This window comes from Diadema setosum, unplaced genomic scaffold, assembly GCF_964275005.1.
Source record: "Diadema setosum unplaced genomic scaffold, eeDiaSeto1 scaffold_92, whole genome shotgun sequence".
In the NCBI taxonomy this organism is placed as follows: domain Eukaryota; kingdom Metazoa; phylum Echinodermata; class Echinoidea; order Diadematoida; family Diadematidae; genus Diadema; species Diadema setosum.
This window is the reverse complement of record NW_027307718.1, coordinates 1,200-23,583: the sequence shown is the minus strand read 5'-3', so window position 1 is coordinate 23,583 and position 22,384 is coordinate 1,200. Positions and strand designations below refer to the sequence as shown.

The 22,384-nt window shown below is 39.0% G+C and overlaps 3 long non-coding RNA genes across 3 annotated transcripts; all 3 read right to left on the bottom strand.

The window, feature by feature from the left end:
• Positions 1-1,167: 1,167 nt before the first annotated feature.
• On the bottom strand, positions 1,168-4,293 carry LOC140245962 (uncharacterized). The gene is made up of 3 exons (XR_011902411.1): positions 4,043-4,293; positions 2,736-2,895; positions 1,168-2,455 (listed from the first exon to the last, which is right to left on the bottom strand). It is a non-coding gene; the product is annotated as an uncharacterized lncRNA (long non-coding RNA).
• A 3,721-nt stretch (positions 4,294-8,014) lies between these two features.
• On the bottom strand, positions 8,015-12,514 carry LOC140245961 (uncharacterized). Its single transcript, XR_011902410.1, has 3 exons — positions 12,204-12,514; positions 10,898-11,057; positions 8,015-10,093 (listed from the first exon to the last, which is right to left on the bottom strand). It is a non-coding gene; the product is annotated as an uncharacterized lncRNA (long non-coding RNA).
• A 2,546-nt stretch (positions 12,515-15,060) lies between these two features.
• Positions 15,061-19,437, bottom strand: LOC140245964 (uncharacterized). Its single transcript, XR_011902412.1, has 4 exons — positions 19,198-19,437; positions 17,288-17,526; positions 16,817-16,996; positions 15,061-15,556 (listed from the first exon to the last, which is right to left on the bottom strand). It is a non-coding gene; the product is annotated as an uncharacterized lncRNA (long non-coding RNA).
• Positions 19,438-22,384: the final 2,947 nt, after the last annotated feature.

Sequence of the window (22,384 nt, the reverse complement as noted above, 5' to 3'; positions counted from 1 at the left end):
ATATCAATGCATTTAGCAGTGTTAAATGACTTTAAATAAATAATTTACCATTAAAAAGTTATTATAACGACAAATTTACATTTACAACTTGGAATTTGAGGAGTTTTGACCGTGAAGAAAAATTGTACTTTTGTCTTTTGTCCGCCATCTTCATTTCCGCACCACCGAACTAACACATTATATACACATAATACATGTTACATACTGTTAGCTAGTGTACCTGGATTTTGACGTCTTGTTTTGATAGATCGTGCCTTTAGCTGTCAGCATTTCCGTTGATATTACTAATCTAGATTATATTGCACGTAAGTCATCTCTTAATCTACGTGTAATTAGACACAATCTGAGTAGCGATGCCGGTCGTTTTTCCCGAACTATCGGCCGCAGTGCCGTGGACCGCCGCCGCCGGGTGCGGGCTGGAGAACTGCGGCAGCGAACTCTGCCTTGAGTGACGCCCGGGTGGCTCGGGCATTGAACGAGGGGTTGCGCAGCCTCGATCCCGCTGACCAGAGGAATCTCTCTGCACTGATAACTTTTGAAAGGAAAATGCCCTTGTACTGAAAGTTGGTACCAGCCATTAACACATGTCCTTAATTACTGTGCAAAATTTCAGCCTAATCCGATAGTCCCTTCATAGTGGTTGCTAGGGAGTTTTGCTTCCTGTTTTTTGTTCCATTCATTGCACGGAGCTTGAATAGACCCTAAACCTTGAAGCCCCTTTTTCTCAGTAAATACTTTTCCAGAGTGTGTACAGCACTGTACTTTCTTTTCATAATTTAGATGGGTTAGGAAGGTCCATTTGTATTGAGTTATACATCATTTTAAAGCTTAGAGTCTGCTCTTTCAGAATCTGCCCCTGAAAATTCATGTCTGCCAACTGTTTGTTCGTTTTGTGGTGCAGGGTCACATATTTTCACCACTTACCCCTAACAATAATCAGTAAGAGATGAATACACAAACACACACATGCGCGCACATGCACGGGCACAAACACATTCACTGTCAAACGTATCAAATAACAGCACTATTATGCAAAGCATAATCAACTGGCACTCTAGGATGTTTACATGCACAAATTTTATCATCCACCTGTACATAACTTACATACACATACTGTACATGCATGTGAATGCCCATATTAAAAAATACACCTTGAAACACATCAAATACCAGCATATTGGAACATAGTACTATTTATTAGAATCCAGTCACACTCTTCAATTTTTTCCAGCACAGTGTACATGACTTTACTGTAACCAGGAGGTAGTAGAAACGCTGAATCTACACAGAGGGAAACTCCAAACAAGATCCGCTCAACAGGTCCTTGATAAGATCAGGCATCTTATCGGTCTAAACCATAGCCATTAGATTTAGAACGAAATTGTGTTGGGCTAGTTCATTTTATACAGGGGGAAAGTAATCCTTTTTCCTATAAATGTTTTAGCTCAAATTACCAATTTTTTTTTAAATTTTCATGCAAACGCATCTTGAAATACAGTATGTCCCCCAAAAAAAATTACAACGGGACCCTCAGCAATGATATCTTTAAAAATAGTGAATCCAACTAAATACAAATTCAGGGTATGAAACTATAACTCATTGCCCACATCTTACAGGAAACCCCATTCGATTTGCTTCAGTGGTCAAAGAGAAATGAGGAATTTTGTAGAGGATGTCGGGAATCTCTTTTGTCCTAAGTTCTGTCAATTTTCTTGTCAAAAACCCATTTTTGTATCGTGTTACACAAAAGGAAAATATGCTAAAAACAGCATATCACAATTGCCAGTGCACAAAGTTCTTGTTGAATGATGATGGGAAATGAATAACCGACAAAGCAACTACAGTCATATCTGTTACATGGGAGCAGTGATGAAACGAGAAATGACAGCCTCACACAAGAATACAGGAAATCTACCAAACCAAAATGTTGCGTGCCTTTTTATATCAAAGGACAATCGCTGATTGAATATTGAGAGTGAAGGTCAAGGTATATGATGCTATTCAAATGGCAATCACTGGCATTAGGAACATTGACCAGTAAGGAGTACACCTGAAGGAGACAAAAAAAGAAAAGATAGAAGAAGAAAAAATTACAGTGCACTCCTATTTGTATTATAACGAAATTCCAGTAAAGCAAAATTAAAATTCAGGCCGCAACATTATCTTCCCTATGTTATTTCATTGTTTAGAAATACTGCTGGTCCCGAGGACTTTGTTATAGACAATGGGAGTCCACTATGCAACAACTACAACCCATAATCCCTGAAATCAGCTCATAATGCTTGGAATCCTGTTCCTGAGATTAGGACTGCGGTTCTAAGCTTCCCCAAAACGTCTCAAGATGCCATGCAAGCTGCCTGGTAGTGTGCTCATTGTTGCCGTGGAACCTCGAGAGATGCCGTACTTTTCCAGCGAAGAGCCACGGGATTCTCTCGTCGAGGAGACTTAGGTGTACCTGCAAAGATTAGAGTATTTATCACCATGTCAGTGTCATTATTTACATTAAAAATGCCACATACAGCTGTAATCATGTAATCACTGGAAAAAAAAAATCAAATTTATAAGATATTTCGCATCTCACTTAAACAGCAAAATGAACCAGTCAACATTTTGTCTACTTTGACCAATATCTGAGTGAGCTCTCTCTGAGACTTTGAATGGTACCCCTACCATACAGCTTAAAAAATATCTCTACACAATCATAAAATCACCTTAAACAGTACATGTAGTCGTACCTTCATGTTGGAGACAGAAGTTGGAAGAAGCTCGACATCACAGGACTTCACACCAGAATTCACCCAGGAAGATGTGCATGTACACTTAGAGTGGGCCCCTACAACCAAAAAGGAAGCGGACAGCATGATGGACCCGTGGACCTCTTCTCGCATCAGCCACCTGCATTAACCATAGATTTTGACGAGAAAGACAATAGACCTACATGTAATTACAATGTATCACAATAGTTATAATCCACAGCAATAAAACTGAGGTGTGTAAAATTATGAAGTAGAAATTCTATGCAATAAATATTTTGCAGGTGTCAGTCATCCTGCTAAATTTATAGAATATCAAAACTTCAAATATACAAGTCTATTTATTGTTCTTTCTTGTGTAATTGTCGTGACTACATACAGACACAGTGTACATACAGATAATTTCTAGTACCTTGTACATTAACTTGTCTACGGTGTCTACAAAGTACACATTGCAATGTGTACTTAGTAGACACCATAGACAAGTTAATGTTAATTTGAACACTTCGAGAACGAAAGCTGATGTTACAGCTACGTACATATAGTTTGCTTGATATGATTGATAATTCACGCTAGGATTGACAACTTTTCCAGATTGGAATACTCACACAACGTACAGTACCACCTGTTAAAACCACACTAAATACCGATAAATGTGAGGAAAAATTCGCTTCTTGTTCTAATCACAGGTTCAAAATAAGCTTGCGTTTACAGCTAGGTAGGTCCTAGGCCTACCTTGAAAAAAAAAAATATGGACAAACATGCAAGGAAAGTTCGTTCATTATTTTCTGCAACTGTACAAGCGGGGAATGTTGAGTGAAGTACATGTAGAAAACAGCCACAATTTGTGCTGTGACAGTGTGAACCGAGTGTTACAACAACTCGATCGTTGTGGGGGAATTGCGTTTAGCTGAGGCAATTCTAAGTACCCAGAAAAGAAAAAAATAAGTCAAGGAGCCATTATGGGTTTGGAATAAATTTTTACACCCACAAATTTACTGAAAAACAAAGTTTTAAAAGCACATAACCTATCGTATGTAATCAGCTCAAGATTCACGATCACCGTGATCAGCTGTTCCTTCGTACAGACTAACATGCTACAGACACAATTTGCTGTTATTAGATTACTGACACAACAAATCGATCATTGTGGGGGAATTGCGTATAGTTGAGGTAACTTACATACTCATGAAGGATGATAAGTAAGCCAAGGAGCTGTAATTGATTTGACATCAGTTTTACATCAACAAATTTACGGAAATACGACGTTTGAAAAGCACAAAACCTACCGTAATCAGCTCAAGATTCGCGATTGCCGTGATCAGGTGTAGGCCTACGCACAACACGCAAAACAGTACCAGCAGAATCGACAGTGAACAGGTGCAGGTACTCCTTGATGCCGTGATTTCAGCTTGATCCTTCTTCGAAATTGCATGATGATAAATGTGACCTTCTTTTCCTCTTGTGTGTTGATTTCAAGGCTTCTAATTTCTACCTCAACTTGGTAAAAAACAATCTAACAAAGCGGAAAAATGTCACATTTCCGTACTGAACAGCAGTCACGATACGTGTGTTGCATGCGGTAAGCCTACACTAGAGCACTACAAATACACACGTACACCGCGGCCGCTGCTGTTATGCAGCAATCCCCATAGTATAACACGTAGATGGCTTGTAAACAAGGGTCTCCGGCGCGCGCGCGCAGTTGACCAATCGCGCGCGAACAACGCGTATTTCGATCTGGTGTCTTGGTAACGAGGCTGTTTACGCGTCTGGGAGACAAATGTGGGTACTAGGGTTCAACGCAGAATTTCTTAGACACGATAGCCAAAAGAACAGTCATTTTCGACGTAAACGAAGGGGATTTGGTCTTCAGACGTAAGATTTTTGTCAACTTTTGAGACTGACATCCCACCTTTCTCTTCAAAATTTCACATTTTGTAGATTGTATTTCGAAATATTGTTGATATCATCAGAAACTAGAACATTTCCCGTACAACATGATACCAAAATGTCAAGTTGGTCCCTGAGAACCTAAAGGTCTTTTTTTTTTTTTTTTTACAAAAAGACCTTTAGGTACCCCAAAAAAGACCATCCCCCAAAATAGACCTTTGAGTACCTGAAGCGCAAACTCAGATGAGGGACCTAACGGTCCCTTTTGGGGTACGCAGAGGTCTTTTTTGGGGTACCTAAAGGTCTTTTTACAAAAAAAAGACCTTTAGGTACCCCTAAAAAGACCATCCCCCAAAAAGGACTTTTAAGTCCCCCAAAATAGACCTTTGAGTACCTGAAGCGCAAACTCAGATGAGGGATCAAACGGTCCTTTTTGGGGTACGCAGAGGTCTTTTTTGGGGTACCTAAAGGTCTCTTTTTTTCAGGTACTCAAAGGTCTATTTTGGGGGACTTAAAAGTCCTTTTTGGGGGATGGTCTTTTTTGGGGTACCTAAAGGTCTTTTTACAAAAAGACCTTTAGGTACCCCAAAAAAGACCATCCCCCAAAAAGGACTTTTAAGTCCCCCAAAATAGACCTTTGAGTACCTGAAGCACAAACTCAGATGAGGGACCAAACGGTCCCTTTCGGGGTACGCAGAGGTCTTTTTTGCTAACCCTACTATTTTCTTAGAAAAATCGTTATTACTTTCTTATTTCTTACTTTTTTGAGCTGAAATTGATATAATATATGATTTAATTATAACCGATCGATCCTATACCATTTTTTGTGAAATTTTTCTGCAGACGAGAAATATAGGGCGTTTCCAAAATATTATAGGTACCCGGGGGTCCTTTATTTGGTTACCATGGTTACGGTTCCAACTCAACTTAGTTAGGGTTTTTGAATTGTACCTTATTTAGCTAGTACTTAACCCCATGACCTTTGACCTGCAGCCCCTGTAGGTCAAAGTTCAATGTTCAATCCTAACCAAAAAATGCAGTTGGGTTGTAACGCAGGATAAAAGTATAAGGTGCCTGTTCTAGGGCTGAAAATAGCACATTTTATTTTCAGAGAAAAAAATTTAAAACAATGCTGGGCAGAAAGCCCATACCATTTTCTATAACATATCCAAAAATTAGCTCAAACGGACTATTTTTAACGAAAATATGGCAATTTTTTGGACAAAAGTGGTGTTGCGTCTTTTAATTTTTCCAAATTAGGCTCTTCTTGCATCACTGATAAAATCCTTTTTCGTAGACGTAATGATTTTTTTTTTCATCTAAAATAAGCCTTAAGACTTGTTCTACACTATATTAAAAAAGAAAATTTCTATCTCCCAAGAAAAAGTTGAAAATTTTTAACCCTAATTAGGTAAGGGTTAGAAAAATTCAAGAAAAATCACCATGGCAAAACTTTCGCCGCAGATGGCGCTCTGCTCCCAAAGACTTGGTTACTTGGTTACTTGATTACATCAAAGAGGGGCACAACAGCCCAAATTTATTATTACAAACATTATAAAACATATTGTATGATGTATGAAACAACTGCAAAAATGTATTCAGAGTGTGAAGAAATCACTGATTTGCAAAAAAAACAACAAAACAAAAACCATTGTAGAAGGTGCACAGTGTAGTCTCGTCATTAATGACAGGAGTCTTAGTGTTATGCCTTCGATAACATGTGTTATTTTCTTTGTATTTCATTGTTTTTAATTGTGTAATAACACCATTGAATATCATTGAATCTGATTCTTCTTTTGTGATGACCTTGTTTCATGTGTAAAGACTGTTTGTACCAAATTTTAGCTTCATTGGATGTTTGGCTGATAGCGTTGTCAAGGAGTTAATGGGTGATTGCAATGCAGAATATGTGTCTTATGTTTGAAGTGAGTGCTGAACTTTGACCTTCGTTTTCTCCATTTTTGGTTTTTACGACATTCAACATATTAGAAGACCATAACTTAAGCAAAAGCTGCTTTCTTAGCTAGTTAATGCTGGCGAAAATGAAATGCCGTTGCTAGGGCTTTCGCTATTTTGAGTGCTGATTGGCTGCCTTCCGAGCTCGCCTTGCAAGGATCAGCTGGCGTGCGAAATGTAATGTTGCCAGTTTAACATATAGTAGATTGATGTTATAATAATTACAATATCAATGCATTTAGCAGTTTTAAATGACTTTAAATAAATAATTTACCATTAAAAAGTTATTTTAACGACAAATTTACATTCACAACTTGGAATTTGAGGAGTTTTGACCGTGAAGAAAAATTGTACTTTTGTCTTTTGTCCGCCATCTTCATTTCCGCACCACCGAACTAACGCATTATATACACATAATACATGTTACATACTTTTAGCTAGTGTACCTGGATTTTTGACGTCTTGTTTTGATAGATCGTACCCTAACCCTAGCATTTCCGTTGATATTACTAATTTAGATTATATTGCACGTAAGTCATCTCTTAATCTACGTGTAATTAGACACAATCTGAGTAGCGATGCCGGTCGTTTTCCCGAACTATCGGCCGCAGTGCCGTGGACCGCCGCCGCCGGGTGCGGGCTGGAGAACTGCGGCAGCGAACTCTGCCTTGAGTGACGCCCGGGTGGCTCGGGCATTGAACGAGGGGTTGCGCAGCCTCGATCCCGCTGACCAGAGGAAACTCTCTGCACTGATAACTTTTGAAAGGAAAATGCCCTTGTACTGAAAGTTGGTACCAGCCATTAACAGCATGTCCTTAACTACTGTGCAAAATTTCAGCCTAATCCGATAATCCCTTCATAGTGGTTGCTAGGGAGTTTTGCTTCCTGTTTTTTGTTCCATTCATTGCACGGAGCTTGAATAGACCCTAAACTTTGAAGCCCCTTTTTCTCAGTAAATACTTTTCCAGAGTGTGTACAGCACTGTACGTTCTTTTCATTATTTAGATGGGTTAGGAAGGTCCATTTGTATTGAGTTAAACATCATTTTAAAGCTTAAGAGTCTGCTCTTTCAGAATCTGCCCCTGAAAATTCATGTCTGCCGACTTTTTGTTCGTTTTGTGGTGCAGGGTCACATATTTTCACCACTCGCCCCTAACAATAATCAGTAAGAGATGAATACACAAACACACACATGATGTACCAACACACACATGCGCGCACATGCACGGGCACAAACACATTCACTGTCAAACGTATCAAATAACAGCACTATTATGCAAAGCATAATCAACTGGCACTCTAGGATGTTTACATGCACAAATTTTATCATCCACCTGTACATAACTTACATACACATACTGTACATGCATGTGAATGCCCATATTAAAAAATACACCTTGAAACACATCAAATACCAGCATATTGGAACATAGTACTATTTATTAGAATCCAGTCACACTCTTCAATTTTTTCCAGCACAGTGTACATGACTTTACTGTAACAAGGAGGTAGTAGAAACGCTGAATCTACACAGAGGGAAACTCCAAACAAGATCCGCTTAACAGGTCCTTGATAAGATCAGGCATCTTATCGGTCTAAACCATAGCCATTGAATTTAGAACAAAATTCTGTTGGGCTAGTTCATTTTATACAGGGGGAAAGTAATCCTTTTTCCTATAAATATTTTAGCCCAAATTACCAAATTTTTGTAAATTTTCATGCAAACGAATCTTGAAATACAGTATGTCCCCAAAAAAAATTACAACGGGACCCCCCCCCCCCCCCAATGATTAGCTGGACACCATACACTTAGTGTTGTTCATGTAAATAGTCCTACAAAGTGTACATGTTGCTAAATTGCATTCCAAGTGGCAAAACCAGCCAGTAACCTGCATACTTCTCAGTTTCCAGAGTGTATTAAAATACCGGTATAATAGAGACAATTTAAAACAATAAAAAACAATATATAAATGACGCACAGGTCTGAGTGCGTCAGTCGGAATTGTGTGCATAAGGTAACTATGGAATGCTTAACCCACGAGGCGAAGCCGAGTGGGTTTAGGCTAAATTCCATAGTTACCGCATGCACACTATATTCAGACTGACGCACGAAAAGACATATGCGTCATCTGATTTATAGAATGGGTAATTTTCTTGTCAAAAACCCATTTTTCTATCGTGTTACCCGATGACAAAATTACTGGATGTATTTCCTTTTGGCTTGCCGTAAACGGGCATGCATACCTGTGCTTATCGTTTTTACTGGATGCATTGCCAGCCATGCATCAGTTTTTAATGGATGCATGGCCAAGCTGAGTGCGCGAACCTTTGTTACAAGTACGCGTACTCTTGCTAAGTGCGCGATAACATGTTTACCACTGTGACTCGGCGTGCATAAAACACGAAAGGAAAATATGCTAAAAACAGCATATCACAAATAACTTTTTTTAAAGAATTGTCATGTGGACGACCAATGTTATGTCACATTATAAATGTACAATTGTACTTTTAATGAAATAAATCATAGAAAACCAAGGATTTACACAGAAATTAAAAAAATCTGTGCTGTACTGTTGTGTATACTGGAAAGTATCAATAGTTTTCAGCTAATAAATTCAACACAGAGAATGATTACATCGCTGTTCGATTTTGAAACAGGCTCACTGCATGATGCACATCCAGTACTTTCATGAAGGTGATGCACCTTTACAAATTGAAAGGGGGCGCACATGTCCATCCCCCATTTTTTCTTATTTCTTTTGTTTTAACAAAAAAATGAAATGGGGGTGCGTGCCTGGTGCACACCCCTCGGGATCTGCCAGTGCACAAAGTTCTTGTTGAATGATGATGGGAAATGAATAACCGACAAAGCAACTACAGTCATGTCTGTTACATGGGAGCAGTGATGAAACAAGAAATGACAGCCTCACACAAGAATACAGGAAATCTACCAAACCAAAATGTTGCGTGCCTTTTTATATCAAAGGACAATCGCTGATTGAATATTGAGAGTGAAGGTCAAGGTATATGATGCTATTCAAATGGCAATCACTGGCATTAGGAACATTGACCAGTAAGGAGTACACTTGAAGGAGACAAAAAAAGAAAAGATAGAAGAAGAAAAAATTACAGTGCACTCCTATTTGTATTATAACGAAATTCCAGTAAAGCAAAATTAAAATTCAGGCCACAACATTATCTTCCCTATGTTATTTCATTGTTTAGAAATACTGCTGGTCCCGAGGACTTTGTTATAGACAATGGGAGTCCACTATGCAACAACTACAACCCATAATCCCTGAAATCAGCTCATAATGCTTGGAATCCTGTTCCTGAGATTAGGACTGCGGTTCTAAGCTTCCCCAAAACGTCTCAAGATGCCATGCAAGCTGCCTGGTAGTGTGCTCATTGTTGCCGTGGAACCTCGAGAGATGCCGTACTTTTCCAGCGAAGAGCCACAGGATTCTCTCGTCGAGGAGACTTAGGTGTACCTGCAAAGATTAGAGTATTTATCACCATGTCAGTGTCATTATTTACATTAAAAATGCCACATACAGCTGTAATCATGTATCCACTGGAAAAAAAAAAATCAAATTTATGAGATATTTCGCATCTCACTTAAACAGCAAAATGAACCAGTCAACATTTTGTCTACTTTGACCAATATCTGCGTGAGCTCTTTCTGAGACTTTGAATGTAAGAAAAAAAAATGTAGGGTTGGGGGTACCACCTATTGTCACCCTAAGGATCTGTAGCTTGTTTATCCTAAAAATATAACACAAATTTGCCTAATTCTTACCTCAAATACGCCATAAATACTGCAATTTTGAATGTCGTGACCATCTCGTTATGAATCTCCGTTTTAAGATAGCGCAATTTTAGTGCGTGCGTTCTGTTTTCTTCGCGCAGTTAAAAAGGGTACCTTGCGATCGGCACCCCTCCCCTCCATAGGTAATACACGTGAATTTCACAGCATAGGTAATACACGTGAATTTCATGGCATAGGTAATACACGTAAATTTCACAGCCATGCGTCGTTGCTGAGCGGATGTGTAATTTTTCGCTTGGTTTGTTAGTTTGTTTTTGACTTTGATTATCGTTTCTTCATTTTTATTGTCTTTATAGCTAATGACACTTAATCCCGCGTGAACCTTTTCGTTCTATACGTAAACAGCCATGATATGCAGGGTGCCGATGGGAAGGTACCCTGCCGATAGGTGGTACCCCTACCATACAGCTTAAAAAATATCTCTACACAATCATAAAATCACCTTAAACAGTACATGTAGTCGTACCTTCATGTTGGAGACAGAAGTTGGAAGAAGCTCGACATCACAGGACTTCACACCAGACTTCACCCAGGAAGATGTGCATGTACACTTAGAGTGGGCCCCTACAACGAAACAGGAAGCGGACAGCATGATGGACCCCTGGACCTCTTCTCGCATCGGCCACCTGCATTAACCATAGATTTTGACGAGAAAGACAATACATGTAATTACAATGCATCACAATAGTGATAATCCACAGCAATAAAACTGAGGTGTGTAAAATTATGAAGTAGAAATTCTATGCAATAAATATTTTGTAGGTGTCAGTCATCCCTGCTATTGAAAGTGCTAAATTTATAGAATATCAAAACTTCAAATATACGAGTCTATTTATTGATCTTTCTTGTGTAATTGTCGTGACTACATTTGACACAGTGTAGCCTATACAGATAATTTCTAGTAGGTTGCCTACCTTGTACATTAACTTGTCTACGGTGTCTACAAAGTACACATTGCAATGTGTAGACACCATAGACAAGTTAATGTTAATTTGAACACTTCGAGAACGAAAGCTGATGTTACTACAGCTACGTACATATAGTTTCCTTGATATGATTGATAATTCACGCTAGGATTGACAACTTTTCCAGATTGGAATACTCACACGACGTACAGTACCACCTGTTAAAACCACACTAAATACCAATATTACGATATATGTGAGGAAAAATTCGCTTCTTGTTCTAATCATAGGTTCAAAATAAGCTTGCGTTTACAGGTAGTTACCTTGAAAGAAAATATGGACAAACATGCAAGGAAAGTTCGTTCATTATTTTCTGCAACTGTACAAGCGGGGAATGTTGAGTGAAGTACATGTAGAAAACAGCCACAATTTGTGCTGTGACAGTGTGAGTGTTACAACAAATCGATCGTTGTGGGGGGAATTGCGTTTAGCTGAGGCAATTCTAAGTACCCAGAAAAGAAAAAAAATAAGTCAAGGAGCCATTATGGGTTTGGAATAAATTTTTACACCCACACATTTACTGAAAAACAAAGTTTTAAAAGCACATAACCTATCGTAATCAGCTCAAGATTCACGATCGCCGTGATCAGCTGTTCCTTCGTACAGACTAACATGCTACAGGCACAATTTGCTGTTATTAGATTACTGACACAACAAATCGATCATTGTGGGGGAATTGCGTATAGTTGAGGTAACTTACATACTCATGAAGGATGATAAGTAAGCCAAGGAGCTGTAATTGATTTGACATCAGTTTTACATCAACAAATTTACGGAAATACGACGTTTGAAAAGCACAAAACCTACCGTAATCAGCTCAAGATTCGCGATTGCCGTGATCAGGTGTAGGCCTACGCACAACACGCACAACAGTACCAGCAGAATCGACAGTGAACAGGTGCAGGTACTCCTTGATGCCGTGATTTCAGCTTGATCCTTCTTCGAAATTGCATGATGATAAATGTGACCTTCTTTTCCTCTTGTGTGTTGATTTTAAGGCTTCCAATTTCTACCTCAACTTGCTAAAAAACAGTCTAACAAAGCGGAAAAATGTCACATTTCCGTACTGAACAGCAGTCACGATACGTGTGTTGCATGCGGTAAGCCTACACTAGCACTACACACACCGCGGCCGCTGCTGTTATGCAGCAATCCCCCCCCCCCCCCCCCCATAGTATAACACGTAGATGGCTTGTAAACAAGGGTCTCCGGCGCGCGCGCGCAGTTGACCAATCGCGCGCGAACAACGCGTATTTCGATCTGGTGTCTTGGTAACGAGGCTGTTTACGCGTCTGGGAGACAAATGTGTGTACTATTAGGGTTCAACGCAGAATTTCTTAGACACGATCGCCAAAAGAACAGTCATTTTCGCCGTAAACGAAGGGGATTTGGTCTTCGATCAGACGTAAGTTTTTGTCAACTTTAGAGACTATGACATCCCACCTTTCTCTTCAAAATTTCACATTTTGTAGATTGTATTTCGAAACTAGAACATTTCCCGTACAACATGATACCAAAATGTCAAGTTGGTCCCTGAGTACCTAAAGGTCTTCTTTTTTTTTTTTTAACAAAAAGACCTTTAGGTACCCCAAAAAAGACCATCCCCCAAAAAGGACTTTTAAGTCCCCCAAAATAGACCTTTGAGTACCTGAAGCGCAAACTCAGATGAGGGACCAAACGGTCCCTTTTGGGGTACGCAGAGGTCTTTTTTGGGGTACCTAAAGGTCTTTTTTTTTTCAGGTTCTCAGAGGTCTATTTTGGGGGACTTAAAAGCCCTTGTGAAAAAGTACTGCAGTAGTACTGCAGTACAAGTATTGCAGTACTACTGCAGTACACGTACTGCAGTAGTACTGCAGTACTAGTACTGCAGAAGTACTGTAGTAAATTGGACACTTTACTGCAGTACTAGTACTGCAGTACTGCAGTACTGCAGTACCAGTACTGCAGTACTACCTCACTTCTTCCTTGCAGTACTAGTAGTACTGCAGTACTGGTACTGCAGTAGTCATTGCATCAGTAGTACTGCAGTACTGGTACTGCAGTACCAGTAGGCCTACTGCAGTACCAGTACTACACAGCAGTAGTACTGCAGTACCAGTACTGCAGTACCAGTATTGCAGTACCAGTACTGCAGTACCAGTATTGCAGTACCAGTACTGCAGTACCAGTATTGCAGTACCAGTACTGCAGTACTACAGTACTGGTACTGCAGTGGTACCTCAGTGGTACTGCAGTACTACTGCAGTACCACTGCAGTACCAGTACTGCAGTAGTACTGCAGTACCAGTACTGCAGTAGTACTGCAGTACTACTGCAGTACCACTGTAGTACTACTGCAGTACCAGCACTGCAGTACTACTGCAGTACCAGCACTGCAGTACCACTGCAGTACCAGTACTACAGTAGTACTGCAGTACCACTGCAGTACCAGTACTGCAGTAGTACTGCAGTACCACTGCAGTACCAGTACTGCAGTAGTACTACAGTACCAGTAATGATACTGCAGTACTCAGTACCGGCACTGCTGTAGTACTGCAGTACCAGTACTGCAGTAGTACTACAGTACCAATAGTGGTATTGCAGTACCGGTACTGCTGTAGTACTGTAGTACCAGTACTGCAGTAGTACTACAATGGTATTGCAGTAATACCAGTACAGGGAAACCTGGGAAAAGAGGATATCTTATTGGTCTCATCTGAATTTGCAAATATTGAAATAGTAAACATACAGTATGCCTATGTTTACAATGAGGTACTGGTTATAACGAGGACAAAATGGTGGTCCCACCAACCTCATTATAAAAGGGTTACCCTGTACTTCATTAGTGCAAATGAATATACATGTACAATTACAACGATAAACAAGTGACAATCTATATCCGCTTTCATAGCATACATAAACAATCAATAAGATATAATACAATGTTTGTTTTTTTCTAGAATTCAAGTACTGAGTATACATGAAACCCATGTATGTTTTTCCCTGTAGGCCTACACCCCATCTGGGGCCCATATGGGCCAAATGGGCTTTGCCAATTTAGTTCCATATTTTCCCCATATACACCACATGGGGCCCACACTGGTTTTGTCAGGGCAGGCATGTAATCTAGAAGATATTCTACAGTGTAAGTGTAGCTAGGTTGAAAGGGAAATTTGTTTTCCAAGGTGGAAACACAGATTTCTCTCATGTGAATGTTTGCAAAGTAATGAAATAACAAACAACATACAGTAAATGTATGAAGATGAATTACAACAGACCGCTTCTGCAATTTAGTCAGATTTTATGCATGCTTTCTTCACAAAATTGAACCTTAACAACCACAAAGCTTGACTGAAGGCTTGCCCAAACCAGCAACAGCCAGGGGAATTCATGTCTGTGGAACTCGGTGGAAGGGGGCAGGTGAATGATATGCTTCATTTCTAGGCTGTTGGAAAAGAAATATCCGTAAGTTGTTATGTAATACATTACAGAAACGGTTTGTTGGCACAAGAGATGACACTTCAAGCGCTGACAGGAATAATGATCAATATGATGTACATGTATTACGAAAACATGCAATCCTGATGTAAAGTTAAGTTGAGAGGAGTAGAGAACACAAAGAACTTAAATCTGAGTAGACTTGATGTAGCATAAAATTTAAACTATTTATTATGGAAAGTCCAGCAAATGAAGGAACATATTCACAATGCATGCAAGAAAAAAGAAATTGTAATGTTCTGTCAATATCATGATACAGTACATTAAGGAATTATATGTATTTTCAATGATGATCATATAAATAAAAATGATGCATGAAAATATTTCCAATATTTGGTTTGATTTCACAGTCCAAGTAGTAGTACATAGCCGACTTGATCCTGACACTTTTCCTTTTCATTCAAGATAACACAATCAACATTCTCCTCATTTATAAATAAAAAGAGAGAAGAAATGTCACTGAATGTGATAAATGTCCCACCATAGTCTACAATCACAAAGGCGACAGTCAATCTTTTTCTTAATTTCCAGCTGGAGCCTCTTGCACACTCTTTGTCCTCCTCCTCGTCTGCATGTTTCCTTTATGATCACGCGAGTTGGAAATCCAGTGGCAAGCCCAGTTTGTGGTCTCTTTCTCGCTGGTATCTTGCATCCCTTTGCTTGTGCATACGAATGTATCATGTCTGCAGTAGAAAAGATGATAGAAAAAGAAATGCTAAATTGTCAGTACATACCTGTGTATACATACATGTATTTCAAGATTGAAAAAGTGAAACATCATGGAAATTTTATTCCAAGTATCCAGATATTGAATCAACCCCCTCCCCCTCCACATTTTGGCGACTACTCCGCCACATGAAATTTTTTGACTGCATCGTTCCCTGACTTTTACTTTGAAGTCTTGCACATCTTTTGATACTGTCATGACGCTGCATGACGTTTTATGTATGCCTGTCAGACTGAAAATGGCTCAAAACGTGATTTTGTGTATAAAGTCTATGCAAATTGAGTTTTCTCTTCTTATTCATAAAGATCTAATCATTTTCACTTTCATGGGCTGAAACTAATTAATTTTATCATGATAATGCTTGAAATGGGTTCTGACATAAATTCTGTGGGAAAAAAATGATGAATCAACAGGCCGAAAAAACAAAAAAATACATGTACCTAAGATTACCAAGAAATTAATACAATAAAATACTGAAGAAATTGATTTTGATACTATCTTTTTTTTCAAATTCATTGTTAGAAATGCCACAAAGAATGTTTTCACCAAAAAATAGGATTCTAGGAGCTTTAATATCTGATAGGGAGCAAAATGCATGATTTTATGCATATACTGTATGACGAAAATTTCCATTTCTTTTTGTATAGCTTGGTAGATTACACCACGGGTAATGAACAAGCCAAATTTCATAGCGATTGTGCAATCAAACGCTGAGATCTCGGAGGGGGGGGGGGGTAATTGAATCAACCCCTCCCAGGCCACAGAACACTAAAAAGGGCCTGGCCTGGTTAGGGGTAAGAGGAATTCAAAGTTTATTTGATGGAAATCGGATATGGAATAGCTACAAAATCCAAAAAGTACAACTAAAAGATTGTAATAAAATTTGAATTCCAAGCTCTAATAGGATTGCTCTGTTTTGGACATCCCAGCCATTTCAAAATTGATTTTCATTAAAAAAAAAAAAAAAAAAAAAAGAAATCCCCATGAAACTACATGGTCTTTCATACAGTTGTATTTTACAAGAGGTTTCTCACTATCCCACAAAAAAACAAAAACATGACAAAAACCTTAAGCCAAGTCTCAACCAAATCTTTATGATAGAGCTCTGTATCATATAAAAACGAACGAAAAAAAAAAAGACTTTGAATGTGGAAATTTAAAAAAAAAATGGCTAAGAAAGTAATTCTGTTTTTGAAGAGGGCTTGGCTTGACTTACTGAAAATAGTACTTGAGACGAAAGCATGGCAACCTTGTAAATCTGCAAACGAAGATGTCCCCTTCATGCTCGACCTGTTGTTGCCATGCAGGTCTTTCTGATCTCATGACCCACAATCTTCTCCAGAGAGTTGCCGCACACCGCCTGCCATTAGGATCCACTGATTCTGAGGATGTATGTCTGAAAAAGAGTTGAAAAGATCAAATCCTTAAATAAAATAAGAGAATTTACTAAACATAAACAAGCAGCTGACAAGACAAATGATTAATTCCTTACTTTTTTATACATGTAAAAAAAACATTCAAATCTCATTTCTCATTTTATGTGACATTTAATTTCATATAAACACTATGTTCACTGTCATTGAATTGATTTGGTTAAAAACTAACAACAGATTACAGAGGACAGAGGTCAAGGGAAAGAGAAATGACACATATAGGCAACACTTTCGAATACTAGTATTTTGCTCACCAATATCTTTCTACCAGCAAAAGAAATCTCCAGAAGCTAGAAGGCTGTCGAGCTCTTGGAAAGCTGCCTTACTCTCGAGGGGGTAATGGCGGCATCGTAGTCTCCTCAGCTCACCAATCTCCATGTTTACTGGTAAAGCAACCTGCTGTGGTGGCGCTCTGCAATTTGAATGTACACCTGCTCATGTTGGTCTAGCCTCTCCAATACTTCAAGCCTATGGAGAGTGAACATCCTCTGATCTGAAAATGCAGATGAAGAAAAGCATTCAAAAGATTAAAGACGTACTGTCGTGCATATTTTGAATTGATTGTAAGCGCTTTGGGCCTTGTGGGAAAAGCGCACTATAAGTAATAATAATAATAATAATAATGCTTCACAATGGATGAAACAATTAACCACTGGACTGCAGCAGGCTTTTACGCACACTGAACACCTGGGTGCTGATGCATAATAATGCATGTGTATCTCAAAACATGCCTTCCAGAAGGCGAAAGATTGGCCAGAATTATATTGCTTGAAATATGAAATAGTGAGGCATCATCCTCTCCTGATCTGCGATACCTCCACAAATCCTTCACAAAGAGCAGCTTTACTTACTATCATCAAAAGATTCATCAAAACCCTTCTTCCCACTGTAGGTCGCCATTTTGAATTGAGACTCTATAGAAACTTTCACCTTGGAGACCAATCAAAACCCTCACAAATCACAGCTAAATCACTGATTTTGGGGGGCACCTGTTGCCCGTACATTCAATCATGTCATAGGGGTAGGGGTAGCACAGCGCTGAGGCTTCAAATTGCACATTATATGAAGACGTAATATTATATTACATGCTCAGCACACAATGGAATGTTGCCAAGGATATTACGTGGTCCGCAGCAAAGTAGTTAAACCCAAAATCTCACAGAAAGTTACTTGCAAAATGCTTGTGATGGAGTGAAGAGGTGTATCCTAACGGTTAGACTTAGCTTTAGCCTTTAGTTGACAAGAACTTTTGTCACAATCATAAGGAATTTGACAAGGAATGTCTTAAATCTAAACGTATGTCTCCTTACAGTTAGCTGCACGCGTAAGTACAAAATCAAATTCTGAGCCTCTGTGTCCAAATTCTCATTTTTGAAAGTAAAATGAGGAAAAGGTCAACTTAGGTCTGAACGATCTAATAGTACAGCCAGGTTCCCAGTCAGTAGTTGTGGCTATGGATGTGACATAGGTTTTTAGGTGGTTACTATTCAGGATATCTGGGCAAAGGTATGATGCAAAGTTGATTGTAGAGTCTCGAGGCGGCTGAAAACTCCCCCGGCTGAACTTAACATACATGTAAATAGATTCTAACGTTATATCTTATGGTAAGGGTACCACCTATCGGCAGGGTACCTGCTTGACATCGGCACCCTGGCTCCCTGCGTATTTATCATGGCTGTTTGCGTACGAACGAAAAAGTATGCGCGGGATTACAGTAAGTGTCATTAGCTTTGAAAACAATAAAAACGAAGAAACGCAAATCAAACACACAAACAAACTAACAAACCAAACTAGTAGTAGCCCTATAGACATGTTTCAATTACACATTACACATGCGCTCAGTAACGACGCATGGCTGTGAAATTGACGTGTATTACCTATGGAGGGAGGGTTGCCGATCGCTAACAGCTAGAACTAACGTTGCGCGAAGAAAACGGATTGCGTGCACTAAAATTGCGCTATTTTAAAACGAAGATTTAAAACCAACAAGACGGTCACGACATTCGAAACTGTAGTATTTATGGCATATTTGAGGTAAGATTTAGGCGAATTTGTAATATATTTTTGGAATAAACAAGCTACAAATCCAATAGGATGACGATAGGTGGTACCCTCAATCATACACACAATCAACATGTAGGGTATACAGTTGAACGTAACTTACCATTAGCTGCAAGCAGCTTTGCGTGATGTGTTGATGCAGATTTTCCGCTGCCCCATTACACTAAAGTCACTTCCTCATGGGAACAACAACGTGAATATTGGGCATTGTCCTTTATCCAGTCCACCGCAGGACCTTTTCCAACGCTGTCATCACAGTCACAGGGCATAAAATTTCTTCGTTCTCTGCGCTGCCATTTTGCTTTGTACGCGTTAACGTTTTACAGAATTTGAAAATGCAACTCAACGGCGGTACTCGAGCTTCTCGACTCGTTGAGGTTGCGTAATACATGCACTGTACTCGCATCGCGAGTGTGCGCGCACGCACGCGTGCGTAGCTACTACATGTATACTAGTAACCCCACTCAGTGGTCATAGAAGCGATATGTGCGTGCGCGCGGGCTGGCGATCACACGTGCACTCGATTGGCGCCACAAAATACTAAGTAGACACGAATGGGGGGGGGGGGGGCTATCGGAGATCCGGTTAGTACATTTTCGGCGCATCATGATAGAATAAAACATAAGAAATTTGATCGGATTTCAACTCCTTATGTGCCATGGTGGAAATCCCCTGTGTGCCACGTTATTCTGAGACACGGAGGTAGTCATGCTTACAAAATTCTGTTAGGATGAGCATAATAGTAGGCAAGGTGAACGAGGTACCATTTTGTAGACTTGCCGCTTTTCAAACACGGAATTTCGAATTTACACCACCCATGTTTTTCCCATTTTGCAGAGACCGCGGTTCCTTCCATGTTTCTTTGAAAAAAAAAAATGCAATAAGATACCATCAGATCTTCCTACTATTAATTATCAAACATAATCATTTCGTGTGCGTAATTTTTTAGGTCAGCCCACAATGCAACAAGCAAAAACAGCACTCCAACTTTTTATTAGGCGACACTCGTGGCTAATATGAAAATTGGAATGCGTGTAAAACTCAACATTAACCTTTCCATTTCAATTCAATTAAATTCATTTATTTTCCATACTTCTCATGAGCATTGTAACAGAAATCAAACCAGTTCTTTAACTTTTTTTGTACAATGTGTGGAACACAAAATACATGGTGTTAACACAATAATTACATGTAGTGATAACTGGTCAAAATCGAAATCGAAATGGGGTTGATTAAAGAGAAGTATGACGGGACCTATATCTTGTTTGGCTGTAAGCCCCGAGTAATCAGTGTTTGCGAAAAAGAAACGGAGAACGGATCCTAGAAGTCAAGACCAGATTAGGCCTATGTCATGGTGCCAAATAAGAAAATGGAGGTAACATTTGTAGTCCCGACTTCCAGTTCTTTTGCTGGTTAGCAAAAATAAACGAATATATATAGCTGAAATAATTAATACATTGTACAACTGCGATCTTTCCGGTTGACAGTAGCGTAAAAAAATTTAAATAACGCAATCCTGTCGCATTTCTATTTAATTTAATGGATGTATACAACGCGAAGGGATTTTCGGGAAAAGATAAAGAAGCATCTTTGATCCTGGGCGCAACGATATGTGTGAGATTATACAGCCAAAATGATTCATGAAATCATCGCATTCCCGCTGCATGGGCACCAACAACGTAACGTATAACCTAATCTCGCAAGTTAAGGTATAAACGTCGCACGTATATATAACTCTGAAATCATCGCGATCTCGCCGGATGACAGTAGCGTAAAATAGTACAATAACGCATGTTAAGCTACGTAATCGGTGTTCAGAAGAAGAAACAAACGCATTTAACTATTTGAATAGATCTGGGTTTGTTTATTATCACAATTTTAACAACGCAGTTTACAATGCAGATATTTCTTTCCTTCAGAATGGTCTACGAAGAACAGATTTGCGTAAAATGGATCACAACTTTCTGAATTCAATCATGTCGCATATTTTTCAAGAAGGGATGTAGAAAACGCGAATGGATTTTCAGAAGAAAATGAACAACGCATCTTCAATCCCTTCGGGTGCAACGATAATTGTATGAGATGACAGCCGAAATAATTTATGAAATTATCACATTCCCGCTGGGCACCAACAGCGTAAAAAAAAAGAAGAAATCCCACAAGTTCCGATAAACGACACATAATGTTATGTTACTCTAATCATCGCGATCTCGCCGGTGGACAGTAGCGTAAAAATAGTTGAATAACGCATGTTAAGCTACCTAGTCGGTGTTCAGAAAAAGAAATTAACGCATTTAACAATTTGAATAGATCTGGGTTTGTTCATAACCACAATTTTTAACAACGCATTTCACAATGAACATTTTCTTTCTTTCAGAATGGTCTATTAGGAACAGATCTGATGTGTAAAAAGAATCACAACCTTCTAGATTCATTCCTGTCGCTTATTTTTCAGGAACGGATGTACAAAACGCGAAGAGATTTTCGAAAGAAAATAACGCATTTTAATCCTTTCGGGCGCTACAATCATAAATTGTATAAGATTTACAGCCGATGTGATTCATGAAATTATCCCATTCCCGCTCGAAATCAGCGTAAAAATGCCTCGCATAAAGGTCCGGTAAACAACGCATGTATGTTACTTTATTTGCGCTGGTGTTTAGAAAAACTTAAACACATTTTATGCAATCTGATTTTGATAATAATAATATAAGCCTATGTTTCTCAAGAATGTAACGTGCTCTATTATATTCGAAGAGATTTTGGAAGAAAAATATCCATTTCAACCCCGACTTTTTTCGCCTTATTCACAAATAATTTACCTTTATTCTCTCGATAATAATTACCCATATTGTGTGATAACAATGCAAAGGATGTTCTAAACTTTCATCGATGGGTATATAGACGTCGTGCTTATGTTTTTCTTTGTTTTTGATGCGTACGGTTATAACGAGGTACCGGCTGTAATGAGGTAATATCGCCGGTCCCACGGACCTCGTTACAGCGGGGTTTCATTGTATCAATATTTCAATGAAGAATGTTGGTTTAGGTAATGTGCTGTTTCTGCCATTTACAACAGAAATTTCTGATAGTGTGTGAATATTGGGTTGTTTTATACTGTCTTTTTTTTCTATACATTGTATAGTACTTTGCTGTTTCAGCCATTCACAACAGCAATGGGTTGACTTATCAGTGTCACCCATAGGGTGTGAATCCTTGATTGAGACCAATACAATGATTATGGTATATTGAATAGAAAGGTGATTTTGTTTTTGAAGCAAAGACTTTAA